General features: G+C 40.8%; 1 protein-coding gene across 8 annotated transcripts in view; it reads right to left on the bottom strand.

Moving 5' to 3' along the window:
- The window catches only part of fam49a (family with sequence similarity 49 member A), a 28,703-nt gene extending 17,784 nt beyond the window's left edge, over positions 1–10,919 (bottom strand). For 5 of the 8 annotated variants that reach the window (XM_029114452.2, XM_034287772.1, XM_034287773.1 and 2 more), the window contains exons 1-2: positions 10,776–10,919; positions 5,258–5,314 (exon numbers count right to left, since the gene is read on the bottom strand). The gene's annotated coding sequence lies outside the window, so the exon portion shown is untranslated. The remainder of the gene's footprint in view (positions 1–5,257; positions 5,315–10,775) is intronic. The other 3 variants (XM_029114454.2, XM_010900583.4, XM_010900578.4) reach the window with 1 other exon arrangement.
- Positions 10,920–15,718: the final 4,799 nt, after the last annotated feature.

The raw sequence follows: 15,718 nt of genomic DNA, 5'->3' as shown, positions 1-15,718 counted from the left end.
TTAAGGACTGCCGAGCCTTTTGTTAGGCCAATACCAGTCACTTTTATTGTTGCTGGATCGGACACTGAAGGCCATTATTTTGACACAATTACAACAAACTAAAAATCTAATAAGGTCTCAACTTTTCCCCTAATGTTGAAGTGTTGTTCCTGATTTAAAATACCCGAAGTCAGTGCCAACCAGTACAGACAGACGAAAAAGATTCAAAGTACTTCTGAATCTACTGGCTGCGTTCCAAGGCAGACAAACGATACTCCTATTCTGCTTCTTCAGATAACCGGGGAATTCCATTCAGTCATCCCAGAAGCAGAAGAGACATTTGAGGAACATCTTTCTCCAAAACTTTCAGTGATGTTTGAGAGGGTGACAAACATATTGGCCATTCTAATGACCAAGACAATGGTATTGTTAACACAAAATGACAAAATTCCAGATTTCCAGGAAACCAATCCAAACAATTTTCTTACACCTTTTCAAGTATCTCCTAACACGGTTAAGCATTATTGCAGATTTGAAACAAAGTTTTTATCCATAAAAAAGATTTTCTGATATTTAGAGAGAAAGTGTTCTGTAAATATTCTACAACTCCTTCACATTAATTAAATCTGCATAGTAGGCTAGTTGCCATATTTTATCTGGTGTTGACTTCCTCCCTCCCTTGGCACTTCTTACACACTTCTGAATTTGATTGACCTGATAACGTAGATAAAATTCTCTGTACTGGTGAACAGCTAAGAATGAATGGACTAAATAAAAACCCAGCAGCTTTTTAAACAAACCTATACAGTGTAAGTACAGTACAAATCAAGCATAAACAGTCTGTATGGCCTAGAAGCCAGCACCAATAGGTTCAGTGGGGAGTAACAAACAGCAGAAAACCCTGCGGCAACAACGAAAATACACGCAGGAAATGTATTGAAAAGTACACAATTTAATGTGCCCAATTCAGATCAAGCGCAAAGCACGCATTGGTCTCCTAGTCAGAACATTTTACATAAGTACTAGTGCCCATTTAGGGTACTGAGCCATACAGAACGAATAAAGCCACTGTCAAAATATGATAACCGGGTAGTGTCTGCCAGTAGCACTCCAATCATGTAGGTCAATGTCTATGAAGTCATGCCTTCAATGTGGGCAAGCAGGGTAGCCTTGGGAGGTTGGGTCTTGTGGTTAGAGCATCTGACCGCTAACTGTAAGACTACAAGATTGAATCCCAGAGTTAAAAAGGCGAAAATTCTGTTGCGGAGATGCTAATGGTTATTTTTTAATAGACCTTTTCATTAAAAGGCCATTGGCAATATATTATTATAATAATAATAATAATAGAGAAGACATTTCCCAGGCACATAAAAGGGACATGTGTCAACAACACAACTCTGTCAAGGGTATAATAAAGATAATGTAATAAATAAAGCACAAAACCCAATCAGCACATTTGCAGCACATATACATTATTCTTAAGGTCAAAGAACCATTAGAAGGTGAAACAGAACAAAAACATGAACACTGAGTGAGAAACAAAGTCTACATCATGGGAAAAGAATCAGGCACATATTTACAACTGATTTTATAACGCTCTATAACAGTACTTCCAACAACCGTTATGAAATACTGTAGAAACTGAAGAGTTTGCGTGTCTCATCACCTCATTCAGACCAGGGGGAACCAATCAGTCGCATGACCTGGATACTGATCTTGTTGAGGATCTAAGAGACATAATCCAGATTTCACCCGGAAATTATCAGAATGTTCTGCTACGCCAGTTAGAAAAGGAGTGGATTTTCCACTAAGGGAGTATACCAAATCTGATGCGCCCTCTCTCCCTCAAAACTGATTTGTGTCTCCCTCTGTATGAGTGGCATTTATTGTGACAGCTCTAGCCTGCTCCAGGCAAAGTGTATGTCCTCAGGCCTTTAACGTCAAGACATGTCTGGAGATGGGGACATCCACTCTATTTGGATTATGTTAGTTCCAGAAAGCAAATAACTGTTTCATGAATATCAGTTTAACAGACAAAATAGAATTCACCCTATAGCAAAACAGAACCCAATGCCCCAACACAGCTATTAAAGTATTTCCACTAACACCTGACTAGGACTAGGGCACCAGTGTGTTTAGAGCAGAGGTCTCAAACCGGTTCCACGGAGGGCCGAGTGTCTGCAGGTTTTCGCTCTCACCTTGTACTTAATTGACTAATTAGGTCACTAATTGGTTCGTTTCTATCCCCACCTGGTTGTTTAGGTCTGAACTGGGAACCAATTTAAAGGAAAACCCCAAAACCTGCAGACACATGGCCGTCCATGGAACCAGTTTGAGACCTCTGGTTTAAAGGCAGACATTATTACAAGGGTTGTCACCACATTAGTCAACAGAAATATCAGAATTCAAATCCAGGTTAGTCTAACTCAATAACAGCAGATCAGGCATTCTCATATATTTAAATAAAATGTATCTCCATAGATAGTGGTCTTGAATTGCTCCAAGATTAATACATATCAGAGCAACTCACTTATATCACTACTTGTCCAACTTTGACACAAACAATGAAAGCCTGTTACTGAACTGTGCCTGAACAGAGTTGCCTAAACACATTTACACAATCAATACCAAAGACAGAGTTGAACCTGACCTCAAACGCCTGAGAGAAGGTTCTCCCTCACTCAGGTGACCATTTCAGCCAGAGTGCCAGTCTGTTATTCTAGAGGAGCCGAATGTGAATAGAAGGAACAAACTAACCAACCAAAAGCTTGCCATAGGATCAACACACTGAGGAGAATAGAAACATTGATTTCCTGTCCGTCTCCCTCTCCCCTCGCCAATATACAAATTCAACAATCAGTTTGAACCTCAGCTTTAACGTCATACTTAGCTTAGTTAGGCAATATGGCTGCCCTGTGGGCCTTGTTCATAAGTTAGCCGGCAGCTATCATGGAAATTCCTCCTTTAAGTGAATGTCAACTGTAGGATCACAGCAGAGAGTGCAACCACTGAATGGATGAAAGAGGAAGAGGTCAAGAGGGCAGTGTTTAGATGAGAGAACTGGGTCAGTGTAATCTCTGCAATGCTGTGTTATGAAATGCTGTACATTCCAATTACTGAAGAAATAGAAGCAGTGTCTAGCATGATGACAGACCCCAACAATTCCTGATGGTATTTTCAGCATTTCCAACCCATGTAGCAAACCTATGAGGTCAGGGCAGAACACAACACCAGCATAGGATTTCAAAACCACTTCTGTCTGGAGGTTTTTTCAATTGCCTGGCAAGTGCAACTATGGTAACTTAGAAGCAGTACTGTATGCAAACACCTCGTCTTTGAATAACCATAAAACAGTCTACTAGGTCTAAGTTGGAGAGGAATTAATGTCCCATAACGGTCTTCACCTTGACTAAGCCAAATTCCACATTTGGGCCATTTAAGGAACCCCTGAAAACAAACACTTATCCAAATCACTCCATTAGGGTTAAATGTTATGGAGTTCTTGGTCGTTTTGGCTCCTTAATGTGTCCTGAGCGACTACATAGGACTAACATCTGGCCTTGGTTTACGGGTCTCTAACCTCTGAAGTGAATGTTACACGAGGGCAGCAACAAATAGCTTCATGCGTCACAGCAGGGTACTATTTGAGCACCATAGACAGTGGGCTGTAGTGTAAAAAGACATGTGTTTAGGCTTCGAAGTACGGTGACTAACCTACACATCATGATGTGTTACTCAAAGAACTCCATGAGCCTAACACGAACATTGTCATTTTGAGTACCCTATGACATAACGGAACAATTGATAAAACAGCAAGCAAACGCATTTTATAGGCGGTAGTACGGCCTTGGCCTCGACTCTACTGAATGCCTTACCACAACACAAACAACAAAGCAGAGTGCCATGTGCCTGTTGCTCACTCAAATTCATTTTTAAAAGACCTTAACAAACCGCACTGGTTTCACTGGCAAGAAAAGCGGTCTTAAAATTGGGTTAGGAGAGCAGAGCCGTGCCTCCCTCAGGCTTGACGACTCAGTAATGTGTCAGGGAGCTGAGCTCAGCTTCAGGGAGGCTGGCTCAGATGTGCCCTTATATGGGCAAAGGGCAGGGGGGTTGGTTGTGGAGGGGAACCTGCCTCATACCCACCCAACCACCACAATGGGTGCCAACTAGCCTTGCTTCCTGACGGACACTCCAGCCTTCGTCTGTGGGGGGACTCTGCTGCTCACACCGCTAGCAATGTTTGGCTTAAGACTGAGCCCGTACAACTGCCCAGTAGACCCCCACACATTGTTCTGAGGTGTGAGAGCACCAGAGAGAGTAGGAGAACGTGTGCACTCGCAACTGGAAGTAGACTACTGTGAGAGCACGAGTGAGAGAAACAAAGAGAATAACGGCATCGGATCCACACAACATTTAAGACTTCCCATCACTCACCAGGCGTGTTTACCAAGCAGTGTAGACCTGAAATTTAAGCACACAGTGGAGCCAGAGACGCACCGGCACAGAGGGCCAGAGACGCACCCAAGAAAGTCAGCTAGAGTAGGGAGGGATCAGAGGTAAACAAGAGCTCTTTAGTCAGTCAGCAGCACAGAAAGACAGAGCTGCTGTGATATTCAGAGACAGAGAGGAAGAGTGCCCTTACTACCAGTTCATCACCGCGTGGGACTCCAGGCGTAGGATTCCTCCTATGTCGACCTCATCCGGCTCAATAGCACTTCTGTTCTGGTGGTTTCTGCATGTGAAAAGCACTGATATACAAAGGAGCCATGTCTATGTTTGCGTGTGTGTGTGTGTGTGTGCGCGCAAGAGACCGGCTTATACACTATGGACCTCTTTTTCTTGTGGAGGCTGCTATTGCTACGCTAAGCTCGCTAGACCCAACATGTGCACAGAAATGTAAGACCGTCTTGTTGTAAGGCTTCCATTGACACGTGAAGCCCTGGGTCGGTCGTTTAGGAGAACCTTTGATCCTGAGCAGACGCTACTCAGTAGATTACACGGCTCATGTAGGAATCAAACCCATTCTGGGACAACTGATCTTATTTTGAGGCCAGTAAGATCTAAACAGGTCTAACAGGGATCATGGGGCGTTGATCCACTGAGACACAGCCCAGGCCAGAACCCAGAGGTTCTAAACCACTTGTCCGCTTATGGTTCTGTGACATGGTGAGGAGGTGTCGGCCCAGCTGTTTCGGCTGGGCTCCATATCAGGCTGTCAAACATTTCTAGGCCACCTCACTCCATCACTTCCTTCAACAGGGTCCCAATTCCTCACCTTTGCACTGCAGCAGCTGGCCAGCAGGTTGTCATGGGCAACACAGCGTTACAGAACCTAGGCATAAAAAAAATAAATAAAAAAAACCACACAAAAGATATTGTTAAATAGAGTAACATTCAACCATGTTAGGGAAAAAAACATTACGCCAAAAAAGGGGAAGCAGGTTAAACAATACTGCTAAATAAGTGTCATGTTCAAAGAATAAAGAACTGATTAGCTCTTCGTATTTAGATCCAGAAACCCTTTCATACTGCAGTCAAAGCATGCTAGTTCACTAGATAATAAAAAAAAAGTTTCTCTGTTTTACTACCCAGAGAAGCGTGACTGTGCTTCATATTCTGTGCCTGAATAATATTGAGCACTTTTATGGATGGGCAACATTAACCCAAACGGTATAAATCTGTCCTATTCCAACAGCTGCCCAAATCAATGAGCAAACTGCATAGCTGAGAACCGACAGGCAGTCGTGCTGGCACCAAGGGGCCCGGTTGCAGTCAAGCTTGGATGCCAGCTGGAGAACTCCAAAAACAGGCGTTAAAAGAGCAACAAGAATGCGTGGCTAGCCAGCAAACGCTCCAGGATTAGAATTAGTCTCTTCTTTGGCCCATCCACTAAAATCCCAGTGATGCTAATGGGACTGTGCAGAGCGTTTAACAGAAACACCTGAATAAACTATGGCTTAGTGTGATCATATAGATGTCATAACGTAAAATACTAGGGACTAACGACTGAACTGTTACTGGGTGGTTGTATGGCAATTTGGGGACAGCAAGGTTGAAGACCAGCATATGACCATGACTGGAAGGAAACTGGCATTACCAAAGAATGTGGGTTATACAAAAATAGCATGAATAAATCCACACCAGGCATACAAAAAGAAAAAGATATGGACCACAGCACATAACCAAGCGATCAATATTCAAACTCCAGATTTGAGAGCTGCCGTTGCACTCTGGGCAGGGACCACTGAACTACTCAGTCTCCAAAACTACTTTATTCCAGTATGGGGATCGACAAACAAAATGTAAAATTCTGCCACGGTCCAGCATCACCATTATTTCTTTTTTTACTTACGTTATAGAGGGGATTGCAACCCCACAAATCAATACAAGCATGTTTAGTGAATAACTTAGCATTGGTTAAAACACCGCTTGTCAGACGATCATTACTCAACAGCCTACACGAGAAAGAATTGACTACCCACGTCAGGGAGGCACGATATATAATTTCAGCATCGACATTGCGATGTACCCATCCGCAATAGTTACATTGCAGAACGTGCAATTTAGGAAGGTTAACATATCAATCTACTAATATATATATATAATAAATAAATACATTTATTTTTTTATTTTTTTTTTCCAAATGGAAAACTAGCATTATAATTGTAATGATATAATGTAATTTACTCCGATTTATGGGTAATTGAATACACAGTTAATTATTATTTTAAACACAGAGGTCGTTGCTGCGACTGGTTGACATGCTTGCGCTTGACGAAATGATGAGTGAGGAACAGGCAAAAAAGGCCAACATTTAGAATTTGGTTGCAAAAAGAAATGCATCGTCAATTGTATGGAAATATTTTGGCTACAGACAGGATGATGTTGACCAAAAACAGGTACTTTGTCTAGAGCGCCTTGCAATTGTTGCCACAACACTTAAACATTATTTAAGACGGCACCACAAATCTTCGTATGACGAGTGCAAAGCATCTCAATGTCGTCCAAAGTAAAAAAATCAATTTCGGATGCATTTGCCAGTATTACACCATACAAGAAAGGTTCCAAACGGCAGAGAGAAAACACAGATACAATAACATTTCAAAGACATGGTACCAATCAACACGGTTACCAAAGAGAGTTTTAAAAACATGATCCGTTTGCTTGACAAGCGGTATGTAATGCCATCACGCAACTATTTTTCTCAGGTTGCCATCCCAGAGCTGTACGAGAAATACAAGACAAGCTGAAACAGAGCGGTCACAAGCGGAATATTATACAGCAACAACGGACTTGTGGTCCAGCCGGACAACGGAGCCCTACATAAGTCTGACCGTTCACTTTATTATTGAGGACTTCCACTTGAAAAGTCACTGTTTGCAAACTGCATTTTCCCCAGAGGATCATACAAGTGAGAACATCAACAGGGATGAGAGAAGCTTTAGCTGATTGGGGCCTAAATGAGAGTCATCTAGTCTGTATAACAGACAATGCCGCGAACATGGTGAAGGCTGCACCTGAGCAAGTGGATCAAATTGCAGTGCTTTGGTCACAGACTGCATCTTGCAGTTGGTAAGTTATGCCCAATTGCGCATTCAATTTTACTACTGTTGCTATTGCTATACTATTACATATTATTACCTAGCAAACTGTTCTGAAATACAAACATTTTTCTAAGTTTCATACATTTTAATTGTAGAGGATGGGGCTGGGGAAGAATGAAGGATACAGACTGTCAGGCTGATAGACAAAGCTCTTTCTGAAGACATCCTGTATTTTTACATACCGCAATATATATCGCATAAAAACAAAATATTGCAATGTCAGTTATTTCCAATATCATGCAACCCTAACCCACATCAATGCGGCTAACCAACAAATAAGGCTACTGAGTATTTGATTTAATTGTCAAGTGTCAGTTGATTTCAAAGGTTGCTTCTGTGAGAAAGAAACCTAATGTTTATCCAGTTTTCAAAGTGTCCCTGCCCATTTGCTTCCACAAGACACACTGTAAAACTCTTAGATCACAACACAAAACATTAGTCTCATATTATCATTATATGAATGAGAAAAATTGAAACGTGAGCAGGAAGTGGGTTCTGTTCACTGAGACTGTTTCCCAGACAGACAGGTTGGGTGAAACAGGAACTCAGAAACTACCAGATGATGATGCACATACCAGTTAAGAGCAGCAACCTAGGCACCGCCATATACAAATACTTTGGTTTCCTGTCTCGGAAAAAATGATAAAAATGAAAAACAATGCTGAAGAATGTAGTCACAGAATGCCAATATCAAACAGAAACATTGCTAGTAAGCTAAGGATAGTTGACAGATTGTAGCACACAATCAATCTTATTTAACATACGACAACATTGAACAGAGTAACCAAGAGCCATAAAGAACAGATCAACATTACGGATCTGATTGAGGAAGCCTAAAACAGTGGTCCTCAACTGGTTTTCCTTCAGGACCAAGATTTGGCAATGATAATTCAGTTGCAACACCACACTGTACTTTAAGGATTTTATTTCTGCGCACATTTTGTAATGTTGTAACGTGTGATCTGCATAAAACCAGAAGTTTTTAACCATGCAGGTTTGGGTAACTGCAAGAAACAAAAATAAACATGTACCTAATTAACGGGCAGACAGACTAAATCTGTGTAAAAGCAGCGTGCAGACAGCATCACAATGCATTTATTTTGACTGTAGGGCTCAACTGTTGACAAACGCATGCCTAAATTGATAAGTTTACAGCCAACCAAAGGTAGCCCAATCTGATCATCCCGCCTGACTCCAAGCAATAAGGTTCAGGTGGGCTGCTGTCTGAAGCCAGTCCGAATGTCTCTATAGCTGATTCAGTACGCTACAGACACGCTGATAAACCATGTGAAACTGCCTGCTAAGCTGAAGAGGGCATTGTGAGGAGGAGACTGGGTGGGGTTTCCAACCTGTCTTTATGGACGTGGACTGCAACTGCAAATAGCTGCACACTGCAGCAGCTCAAAACCACAACAATCAGCAAGCCCTTGACTGGTTACAGAAGTGGCAAGCAAGAGCATCCTGTTTTTCTTTCAAACATGTACCAAACTAAACAGAGGATGTTAACAGATTAAGATTTTACAAGGGGGTCAACTTCTTTTGCACTCTGTACATATAACACATTCATACAGTATGTTCAAACACGACAATCCGCACCATTTCTGGTCTCTGTAAATGTCAAACAGAGCAATTACAAAAAAGGTACAGAAATGGATTGGTCACGGTTCAGACACCCCTCTACAGAAGAAAATCACACCCATTGTTCCAATTAGGTTACAGTGGTTGCTGTATGGCTGGGATGACACTACTGAGACCAAACACCCCAGGAGCCAAGGGGAAGCTTAGACTTCTCAGTTCAGTCATTTTCAGGTACAATGGTCCACAGTCACTAAACTCATCTGCCATAACAGTGACATTCCTGAGTAAAGAAATGCTACAAGATACCTTGTGTTCCAACCGAAATAAAACACCATGAGGCCCTGTTGCCAGCTCAGCCCTGTGCTAAGAAGCGCAGCTGTTGCTGTATGTCCAAAGACATGCATCGTTTCACAATGTATCAGGAAGAATAACAAAATGTGAGAATACTCTGACAGTGAAGGGAAGGTTCAGGCTGGTCTGGACACACACACACACACACAAAAAATGCCAGGCATTTGGGTGGTCCAGCCAACTAGCTAGTTATTTTCCCATTACTAACCAATTAAAGTCCTTAACATTTGCTGCTGACTTGTTGGTGTTCCTCTAAAGTGTGCTTGGGCTGAAAGATCTGTAGAAGTAGCTTCTAGAATAACTGCAATCACTTTCCCAGGAGCGACCAACTGGCAGGAGTCATTCATTCAGTCATTGGCAGTTAGCTAGTTGTCAAGAAAGAAACAGCTGTTGCATTTGATACTGGCAAGCAGCAACGTGAAGCCTACAATCACAATGCCACTGCCTGATTGGTAGGCTGGAAGGAAAAACCTCCCTGAGCCTAGGTTGAATATACATCTTTTTGATAATGCTCTTTGGCGTTCACAGGAATTACTTTCTAACCAGCCTGAACCTTTCCATGGTTATGTTTACACAACCTATACCTCAAAGACACCCGCCAGAGGCTAGTAGTGGTGGTGTTGTAATTACAAGTAGCAAGTGTATTAACAGTAATAAAATACTGTGCAATGCCCCCATGCCTTGATGACCATGCTGAAATAGGAAGCTGTTGAAATTCAACAGGTTATAAAACGCAGGTCCTACAATTTCAAGAGCAACTAGATTACGCAGCCAGTTAAAAGAGCCCCTGCATCCTTTCGCAAAGGAGCTTAGTAACTTGCAGTGAAAGTTAGCACAGAATACCATTATTCTAACTGGCGAATAGTAGCGTGCTAGTGTGGCTGGCTTACTAGCAGCATTACTGTCAAACTAAATCAGGAATTTCATACTGAAAAACAACTCCGTATTTGGAGGTTTTACTACGTGTGTAGAATGGAAAACTTAAATGGATTAGAAATGTTGGCAGTTGTAAATGAACTATTGGTAGCTTAACGGATTTGTATTCTGGCAAACGCACGAGCAGTTGGCTAGCTACTGTAGCTATTAGCAATCTCACTTCCTGCGGCTTCTATCCTATGCCTCAACCCATGTGAACACGTTTGACACTGATTTTGCGTTGCTTACTTGGCAAGCTAGCTAAAATACAAAATAATGCCGCTATTGGTAAACATTTATCTTAATTATTCATCAAATGTTTTTAAAGTAAAAAATTACACTCACCAGTAACTTCTTCAAATAAATGGGATTGAATGGGATATCAGACGTCTCTCCACCCAGATAGCGCCACTTTCAACCCCTACTTTCAACGTTACAACAACAACGGTATTTTTTCAGAACACTCCTCCTGCTCCCCCAACCCACATAAAAAGCTGTAAAAATGCGTATCTAAGCACCGCCCATACCAGAATGTCATTGGTTAGTATATAAAATACTACTTTACCTGCCAATAAAACGTGGATAAAGCTTGCTGCTTTCACCAGTAGTTACGTTAAAAGGAACAATAGGCGTGTCTCGCTCTGATCCTAAAAAGAAGTGTATAATTAGATGGACGAGTTCGCTAAAGTTCGTACAATTAAGTAATTCGATTGGTCCAAAATTGTAATCTCAACTCCTGGGACCGCAAGCCATGCAAAATGAACGCTACTTGATACTGGGATGCATAAATGAGAATAACCCTTAATAAGAACACTCTCAGAACTTGGTGTATTGGTGTTATTGCATTTAAAGGGGCAAGATTTGTAGTTAAGTTAATGTTTCAAATAATTGTTTAGAGGCAGGATTCTACACAGTTCATCTTTAATATTAAATAATATGAGCAGTGTCTATATAACACACATGGATTTACAGTTGATATGCAAATTTACAGTATCATGTTATGTAGATGTAGTAAACTGATTGTGAACTTGAGCCTTTGTGTTGAATAGCGAAACTATTTAGTTTACAGTTTGGTACTGGCTTGGTGGGACAGATGGTCTGTTCTTGAGGGCCATATAACTTGGAAAGAAACACTTCAAATGTTAAGATTTTTATAACCACAATTGACCTGTACAGCTCTTCTGAGAATATTTTGAACAGGGGGTGTCCTGGGAGCGGTCAGTGACAATCATTTCTGCATGTTTCCTTGCTCTGGAGTTATGTAGGACCTTGATGGAGGGCATTTATTTAAAATAATTTCTGTAATGCATTGTCAGTTCTATCATCAAGGTTTCATAAAGATTGATTAATGTGTTCACAGCCATGTCAAAAGATGGGCTGAAGAGGACTGTCACAGAGTGGCTGTTTACAAAGCAACATCATACACTGTAGACATCAACAATGACATGAACTGTCTGAGAAATGTCAAGGATAAAGAGAGGTAACAGCTGGCCTTTTCAGGAAACCTGTAGCCACCTGTAGAACACATTATTATTTATTATTCACATTATTATTAACAGATTTTCATAAGGTGTTTTCAATTTAATACTTGAACTTCATGGAATTAATATAACATGACAGAGAGTTTAATAGACTTTAATGTTATCTTACTAGCCTAAGAACATATGTCTTTCTGGTGGAAATTATGTCTTCCAAATTATTTTGCTCAGAGTGTAGGGACCATGACTGTATAATCACAGCATAAACAGTAATAAACCAAAACTGATATCTGGTGTTAGAGGGAATGGAAACCCAAATGGTAGTGTAAAGAATTACAGAATGTAAAAAAAACAACAACACACCCATGTTGTTTCTTCAATATGATTATTGTCAGTTTTAAGAGATGCATATAAAAAAATACTATTAGATTAATTAAGGAGTTTCAGTGCATTAAGAAGTACCATTAGTTACCAGTATATACTAAATATTGATTGATTTAAAGTTTTACATTCATTTACATTCTCAGATGAGATGAGATGAGACATTCATTTACGGTACACAACAAATAGTGAAATTGGCGTAGTTCATTTTCGGTAATGCTGTGCACTTTGTCCATGGCTGGGCTCTTGTCACCTGTCATGCTTGCATACTCACATTGTGTCTCACAAGTGACACCTTGTGGTGACTGTGGACAGTTCTCCTCCAGTTGGTCAGGTATTGCCTACGGGAGATTAATTCCACCAGAGGTCAGTCTTTGGCTACATACTGGCTGCCAGGAGCTTGTTAGGGAACATCATATTCGGTTTAATGTATGCTCATTGTTGCCCCTAACCATTATTGTAAGCTAGATATTTTGCTAACTTAGCTCTGAAATTTTAGACAGAGCACCATAAAACGTTATACATGTTAAGAGGTGATTGAAATTTAAAAGTGGAATCCACTTCCATCCCTTAATTAAATTCACATAAGGGTACAATATAAGTAAACCAAGGAAGTTCTAATGTAGCAATCTTTGTTGTAAAGATTCAACATTAACTTGACATGTATTTCCACCACAGGATGAAGTGATGTCCTGGAAGTCCTTGCATAACAGAACACTCATTCTTTGAATCACAGATTGCAAGGTGAACATAAATACCCTGAAAAATGCTACGTAAGTCGACCTTGTCGGTAGATATCACTGTTACGTCTTCATCTCCTATTTTAACTAGTTACCCAAGGCTTTTTGGCATCAAACACAGATAATTACCTTGCTTGATAATTGGTTGCTTTGACTTGAATTAATTTACAGTCAGGTCCGGAAATAATTGGACACTGACACAGGTTTTGTTATTTTGGCTTTTTACCAAAATATATTCAAGTTACAGTTAAATAATGACTATAGGCTTAAAGTACGTTCTCCACATTAGGAGTGGCCAAATCAACAGTTTGGTTCATTCTCGGAAAAAAAGAAAACACTGCTGAGCTCTGCAACACAAAAAGGCCTGGACGTCCATGGAAGACAACAGTGGTGGATGATTGTAGGATCCTTTCCATGGTAAAGAAAAACCCCTTCACAACATCCAGCCAAGTGAAGAACACTCTCCAGGAGGTAGGCATAACATTATCCTAGTCTATCATAGAGAGAAGACTTCACAAGAGCAAGTACAGAGTGTTCACCACTAGTTTCAAACCATTCATAAGCCTCAAGATTAGAAAGGCCAGATCTCAAAAAGTCAGCCCAGTATGGAGAAGGCTTGGAACGGCTCATGATCCAAACCACATCATCTGTAAAACACAGTGGAGGCAGTGTGATGATATGGGCATGCATGGCTTCCAATGGCACTGGGTCACTAGTGTTTATTGATGATGTGACAGAAGACAGAATCAGCCAAATTAATTCTGAAGTGTATTGGGATATATTTTCTGCTGAGCCAAATTCAGCGAAGTTGATAGGATGGCGCTTCACTTTACAGATGGACAATTACCCAAAATATACTGCAAAAGCAAGCCAGGAGTTTTTTAGGCAAAGTGGAATATTCTGCAATGGCTGAGTCAATCATCTGATCTCAACCCGATCAAGCATGCATTTCACTTGCTGAAGACAAAACTTAAGGCAGAAAAACCCATGAGCAAACAACAACTGTAGACAGCTATAGTAAATGTCTGGCAAAGTATCACAAAGGAGGAAACCAAGCGTTTGATGATGTCCATGCATTCCAGACTTAAAGCAATCATTGCCTGCAAATGGTTCTTGACAAAGTATTAAAACATGAACATTTTATTTATGATTGTGTTAATTTGTCCAATTACATTTGAGCCCCTGAAATAAGGGGACTGTGTATGAAAATGGTTGCAATTCCTAAACGTTTCATACAATATTTTTGTTCAACCCCTTGAATTAGAGCTGAATGTCTGCACTTCAACTGCATCTTGGTTGTTTCATTTCAAATCCATTGTGGTTGGCATACAGAGCCAAAATTATGGAAATTGTGTCAGTGTCCAAAGATGTCCAGACCTAACTGTATGTTACGTGGAGGTTGTGAATCTATCTTTACATCATGCTCCGGCACAAACTGTCATACCAGGCAGGAAATAGCTCCATCCACTTTCCCAAGAATAGCCCCAGACCACCAAATGGGCACTAACAGACCATCAACTGTACTTGTACCCTGGGACAAGGTACATTATAGCCCAAAGAGTTTGCTCCACCACGCTAGAGCCAAGGGTTGCAAACCCATACAAAATTCATTGGTGACTCAACCCACTCATTTGGTGTATAAGCCTGTCATGAAAGCAATTCATCCTCTTAGGGATAGCATGGGAAAGCGTATGTAATGAGTGACGCAGCCCCCTTAATAGGGTCAAAGGCAGTGTTTCCCAGGGCTAGTTGGGCACCTGGTAGGCAGAGACGCCAAGGAGGGTTAGTCAGTCCAGTGCCTTGTCATTAACCTTCACATCCAAGGGCCAAACTATGTTCAATCAAAGGACCTACTGAAGAGAAGAGCCTTCAGATAAAACTTAAAGGTTATGAGAGATTCTGGGTCTCTGGAATGGATCCGCAGATCATTGAGAAATTCTAGGAAGAATAAGGTCGTCTTCTGACAGCAGCGAATGTATAGATATGTACAGCAGGACCAGTTCAAAGAGGAAGTGGAAGTCCACATAATGCTTTTTGGGTTAACAGTAAAACATTGAAATCAGAACAAGTCTTAAAGGGAAGCTAGTGTAAAGAGGTGAACACAGGGGAATTTTGAGCACATTTGTTGGTTAAAAGTTAAGTTCAAGCTGGCCTAACTACAACAATTCGAATATGCAGAATTACAAGAAATAAACATGAAAATTGCAAAATGTTAATTCCACTGCCAAAAGGTGAGAATTCACAATGTCAGCAGAGATTTCCAGAACTCATTGCACTCCAGCTTGGCGTTCTGCAAAGCTAATTGAGGTTGTCAGATGAGAGTGTATGCCCTCACGTGTGTTGACCCATTTTTCCAACTCAACTCCAACCTTTAAAAACATCACTATGAGGCCCTAAGTGACCCTTAATAAACCCACAAGAAAGAGATACATACACTTCTCTGCCAATAAGAGCTCCTTTTTTGTTTCCCCTGCCCACTCAGAACACTACCACAAGAAAATGTGGTCATTTTCTTGATTTAGAACTTGCTCTTTGTTAAAAAAATATTTGTAATTTTAGCTGAAAACAGTCACAGTAATGTACTTACTTTTTTTTACTTTTAATTTCTGCTACATTAAAACTGTTACAAAGGTATTATCTATTTGGGTATTTACAGTATTTTAAGTGTAAAGAAATTTAGAGGTGAGTC

Source organism: Esox lucius, chromosome 18, assembly GCF_011004845.1.
Source record: "Esox lucius isolate fEsoLuc1 chromosome 18, fEsoLuc1.pri, whole genome shotgun sequence".
Lineage (NCBI taxonomy): Eukaryota > Metazoa > Chordata > Actinopteri > Esociformes > Esocidae > Esox > Esox lucius.
The sequence above is the reverse complement of the archived record's forward strand: the minus strand, read 5'-3'. Positions and strand labels throughout refer to the sequence as shown.